A 6000-nucleotide genomic window follows, 5' to 3' on the forward strand; every position below is an offset into this window, starting at 1 on the left:
AGTTTGGCAGCTGGGGTGAAAGAGGAGCGATTACAATAGAGGAAACCAAGTCTAGATTTAACTTTAGCCTGCAGCTTTGATATGTGCTGAGAGAAGGACAGTGTACCGTCTAGCCACACTCCCAAGTACTTGTATGATGTGACTACCTCAAGCTCTAAACCCTCAGAGGTAGTAATCACACCTGTAGGGAGAGGGGCATTCTTCTAAACCACATTACCTTTGTTTTGGAGGTGTTCCGAACAAGGTTAAGGCTATGTGAAGACTCAATAGCGCATTGAAGCCAAATTAAGTCAGTTAAGATGGCATCTCGTGGAGACAACATGCGCAGTTTGAGCTACTCCAGGAAGTGACGTTGCAGGCTAGCTAGGAGATGAGGAAAGACTGACTGCATCGCTTCTTGTTTTTATAAGAAACATTAATGTGTTGGAAATTCCACATTGTTTTCATAGTCAACTTACACAAAGCACTGACACACACACACTTACCCCACCAGACATGCCACCAGTAGGCTGGACACATGAACTTTTTTTAAACGCTTTTTCTGATAAAAACGAGTTAATTGCATCCGCCGTGGAGCCCAGTCTCATAATATTACCATCTGCTTGCCGTCCCAACTGCTTGCCGTAGTTTTGAAGTTATCGCAAAAAAACAGGCTTTATTTTAAGGCATGTTTCACCCTGCCAGCTCATATTAGTTATTTTGAGGTTTAGGTTTCAAAAAACAAATAACGCACTTTTGTGTGTATATACTGACATGTGTATATACAGATTTTTTAATTCACTATAATGGGGGATCCTGTTTTCTGCTAACAATGCCTACAGTACCACGGTCGGCCTTGAACTACCGCAACTTCAATGAGGGGGCAGTCGTTCTCCCCTGATTCAAACCGATGCAAGAAACTGACTGACTTTTTGTTGCCGCAACAGTAGGATCACCTTATGTGACTTCTCTTTTAACTCTAGCCGTCCGTCCAAGCAGAGCTTCCATTTCACTCCAAGCTGGTCTGGAAAACCCATTAGAGACACTGCAGACCCCAGACTGAACATAATAAGTAGCTATGAGGTACTCTACACTATTGCAGCGTAGGAGGGACCGTAAATGCCACATGGTTTCCAAAACGCAGCAGCCTTATCCTGAATCCAGGAAACCAGGCAGAAGTGTTTACTTAAGCAATAAGGCACGAGGGGTGTGGTATATGGCCAATATACCACGGCTAAGGGCTGTTCTTAGGCACAACGCATCGCAGAGTGCCTGGACACAGCCCTTAGCCGTGGTATATTGGCCATATACCACAAACCCCCGAGGTGCCTTATTGCTATTATAAACTGGTTACCAACGGTATTAGAGCAGTAAAAATAAATGTTTTGTCATGCCCATGGTATACGGTCTGGTATACCACGGCTGTCAGCCAATCAGCATTCAGGGCTTAAGATAAACTGAGATGAATGAATTTAGTACTGTGGCCATATGTAGCAAGCATCTAGGAGTAGGAGTGCTGATCTAGGATTAGTCCCCCAACCATGTAAACTTGTGCATTGTGATCTAAAAAGCAAAACTGATTCTAGATCAGCACTCCTATACTGAGACACTTGATAAATATGGCCCCTAGTCACATCTAATGCAAAATTATTACAATTATTAATCAACCGTGTTAAAAAGGGCTATTAATATAAGTCCCTCCTATCTAACAAAGGGAAAGGATGTCTAATGAAGGATGTCCAGTGCTGGCCGCAAACCACCCAGAGACCAGTAACTGGCATGCTCTGCCACTCTTACGCCGGCTCAAGCATAAATCACCTATTAAATGCGGCTAATGTGTCTGAATGAGCGTCTCCAACCACCTCATCTCAGTTCATTAGTCCATCTTGACAACTACCCATCCAGAATATGAGTTCTGTTTCTGCAATAGGACATTGAGAAGCTTCATAACCTAAAATGACACTCATATGGCTGCTCTCATTTCAATAGTTCACTGAATGAAGTACACTCTTAGAAAAAAAAGTGCTATCTAGAACCTAAAACGGTTCTGCGGTTGTAATTATAAGAACACTTTTTGGTTCCAGGTATAACCCTTTTGGGTTCTATGTAAAACCCTTTCCACAGAGGGTTCTACATGGAACCAAAAAGGGTTATTCTATGGGGACAGCTGAAGAACACTTTTGGAACCATTTTTTCTAAGAGTGCAGGCTGGCCTCCCGAGTAACACAGTGGTCCAGAGATCCTGGTTCGAGTCCAGGTTCTGTCACAGCCAGCCGTGACCGGGTGACCCAAGTGGTGGCGCACAATTGGTCCAGAGTTGTCCAGGTTAGGGGAGGGTTTGGCCGGCAGGGATGTCCTTGTCCCATTGCACACTAGCGACTCGTGTGGCGGACCGGGTGCAGTGCACGCTGACACGGTCGCCAGGTGTACGGTGTTTCCTCCAAAACATTGGCACGGCTGGCTTCCGGGTTAAGTGGGCATTGTGTCAATAAGTAGTGCGGCTTGGCTGGGCTGTGTTTCGGAGGACGCACGGCTCTCCCGAGTCAATAAGGGAGTTGCAGCAATGGGACAAGACTGTAACTACCAATTGGATACCACGAAATTGGGGAGAAAAAGGGGTAAAATAATAATAAAGAAATAATAATAATAATACATTTTTAAAAAGAGTGTACGCTGGCTTGTTCAGTCTAAACAAAGTTATGTTTCTCAACTGCATAAGACACCGATGATGCAGAGTAACTACAGTTTATAATAAACAATGTGCCTGTCCAGAAGAGACAAATCTTCCCTCCCCACATGACCAGCTACACACTCTCCCCAACCATATGTGCACTAACCCCTGAGTAAATCAATCCATATGTGCACTAACCCCTGAGTAAATCAATCCATATGTGCACTAACCCCTGAGTAAATCAATCCATATGTGCACTAACCCCTGAGTAAATCAATCCATATGTGCACTAACCCCTGAGTAAATCAATCCGTATGTGCACTAACCCCTGAGTAAATCAATCCATATGTGCACTAACCCCTGAGTAAATCAATCCATATGCACACACAATCTCCTCAAACACACAGCCAGACTCTCTGCTCATACACTGAACGTCATCAGTATGTGTGATCTATATGAGTGAGTCAGAACAACTGAGTACATACACACAGGCATCAACATGCATATTCCCTGGTCCTGCTTTTCTTTCTCTCTGAGTCAGTTCAGTTATTCACTGATATAGAGACTGAGGGTATGCTTAGATTTGCTTTGATATCAGGCTCAGCCTCACCTTGTGTGTTTTATTCATCTCACCTAAGGTATGAGTTACAGGTCTCTCACCCATCTCCCTACTTCTGACACCATGGAATAGGTACAAGCCCTTACCTTGGCTACTAAACACAGGCACAAGACCAGATATCAAATATATAGCTATTAACAATGTGCACAACACTACAGCTGCCATCAAGCTTAACATAGCCTATCATGCCCCAGACTATGCCTACCTTGCCCTACAAGGCTGCCCAACAACAATCCTCCTAGGAAATCCCTAAACCAAGTATTTAGAAAGCAATTCAAATAGCTTTCTGACACAGAGCTCGATCTGTAATCTAAAGCTTATTTTCAGCTCCTGTTTAATAACTACATTAATTATGACTTTTCCCATATCAGACATACTACTGTATAAATCTGCTATTCTCTCATCACAACAAGGCAAACAGTTATATCTACTTTTACCAAGTCAATAACAGTATTATGATGCATCAAAGTTTTCTGAAAACGGCTCCTAAAATTACAGAATTGCAGAACTAAATCTGCAAAAATGACAGAGAACTCAAACTAAAGGAAGATAGGTGCATACTGCAAATGTATAAATCATTATGGTAAAAAATTTGCATCCTTTCAGAAATTGCTGTAGACAGTTTGGTATCATTCTTTGCTTTCACATCAGTGATGCCACACTGGAACACAACTTGGAAGTTGTTTAAGGCAGGGATACAAAACAAAATCATACAGTAAAGTGATGTTCAGCACTAAGGTGTGATATCTGGTTATGGCAGGTCAGTTGTGTAATGTTAAAGTTCCTTCCCACCAGTGATCCTCTGATCATGTTGTCTACATCAAAGGTTGCACAAATAAATAGCCTAATACTAATTTAGCCTAATACATAAGCCTGCATTACTATGTTCACTATTTACAATGTTATAATAAATTATTGAAATCAATTATCCAATGTGAATATTTATTGATTTAGTTCGTTGTAAACAGTTATAAGCCAGTTGCATATTAGAAGCAACAATGCTGACACTAATTGAGGGGTGATAGGTAGCTGTAGGTGTGCGCAAGGACCATGCAACTGGCCATGCGTGTTTGGTTTTGAGAGCTTGACAGCTTCAATATAGTCAGAATCTTACAATTGCAAATAGCTTTTGGGATAGTTGTTCAGTCAGGAAAGCATAGGACGTCATTAAAGTTGATAAGAGGGAAAACAAAATGCTGAAGTTCATCACTGTTTATCCGAAGAACTATTGTGTGTGCATTTGAGGAACATGTCAAAACAAAGCGAATGCACGTTTTGTTTGTTCTGTCACTTGAGGTCACAACAATACAGCCTATCACAGAATATCAGACATATTCTGCTGGCCGGCAGGGATGTTCATATTCTGTGCCCTATTTTGCATCCTTGCAGTGCGGGGTTGTGAGCCGGGGACACAGCAATTATTTATCCCAGAGATGTTCAGTTAAACATGCAGATGATAAACACATAAATTATTTTCAATTACTATGTAGGCCTAATGTAACTTTTCTTTCTGTACGCTAGTATAACATGTTTCACAACGTTTAACGCTTAAAGAAGAACTCTGACGTACCATGCAGAATATCCAGAAATCTCAAAGTAAACTTTGTTGTAAATTGTAGCTTGCTTGCCTTGCAGTGGTTCGAATGGATGCGATACGTATCCTTTCCTGGAAAAACCCCTCCGCGTCCTCCGCGTCCTTGGAAAACAACGTTAGATGTCAGGTTACAGAATTTGCCGAGTTTATGAATAGTGAGTCCACTACTATTGCTTAAACGTTTTAAATACCTATCTCCGTTTTCACCAGGCATTTCATTTTGAGGGTTGGTCTTGTGGTGGGAGGAGGCTGCGAAGTAAACTAGCCAGCTACATCAGTCAACAGATTGGTTTTCATTGGAGAAGAGCAGACAGTTGCTGCTGTCATTCCAGTGAAAGTATAATTAATGTTCAAACAGATTGCACATTATGACTTTAGGCAAACACAATATAGGCTAATTGAACTATTAAATTAATTAAATAGTATTGTTATTATTGGGTTTAATAATGATTCATAATTAATATTAAAATGATAATGCTTGGTTCTCTTTATAAGCAGCCTTTTCCAATGTTGTTGTCGTTGTTTTATTTTTTAAACTCAACACATAATAAGTCATTAGTTGTAATGACTTCCCCCTCAGGAAGTTGAAAAGGTTTGGCATGGGCCCTCAAATCCTCAAAAAAGTTATACAGCTGTGGTATGGCAACTGCACTGCCCTCGGTTGCATGGCCCTACAGAGGGTGGTGCGGACAGCCCAGTCTGTAACTTTCTCACTCACATATAAGTGAACTTGTCTCAATACTTTTGGTCCCCTAAAATGGGAGACTATGTACAAAAAGTGCTGTAATTTTGAAACTTTTTCACCGGATATGAATGACAATACCCACAAATTAAAGCTGACAGTCTGCACTTTAACCTCATAGTCATAGTATCATTTCAAATTCAAAGTGCTGGAGTACCGAGCCAAAACAACACCAACAAATGTCACTGTTTCAATACTTTTGGAGCTCACTGTATATTTATTTTCCCTTTTATTTAACTAGGCAAGTCAGTTAAGAACAAATTCTTATTTTCAATGACGGCCTAAAAGCAGTGGGTTAACTTAACTGCCTTGTTCAGGGGCAGAACGACAGATTGTTACCTTGGGGATTCGATCTTGCAACCTTTCGGTTACAGGTCCAAGTATATCCTGATGCC

The 6000-nt window shown here is 41.3% G+C and overlaps 1 protein-coding gene across 1 annotated transcript in view; it reads right to left on the reverse strand.

Annotated features, from left to right (window-relative positions):
- LOC139541385 (transforming growth factor beta receptor type 3-like) overlaps positions 1–5106 on the reverse strand; it is a 172466-nt gene extending 167360 nt beyond the window's left edge. The window contains exon 1 of the mRNA XM_071345985.1: positions 4840–5106. The gene's annotated coding sequence lies outside the window, so the exon portion shown is untranslated. The remainder of the gene's footprint in view (positions 1–4839) is intronic.
- Positions 5107–6000: the final 894 nt, after the last annotated feature.

The sequence above is a fragment of the Salvelinus alpinus genome, chromosome 16, assembly GCF_045679555.1.
Source record: "Salvelinus alpinus chromosome 16, SLU_Salpinus.1, whole genome shotgun sequence".
NCBI lineage: Eukaryota > Metazoa > Chordata > Actinopteri > Salmoniformes > Salmonidae > Salvelinus > Salvelinus alpinus.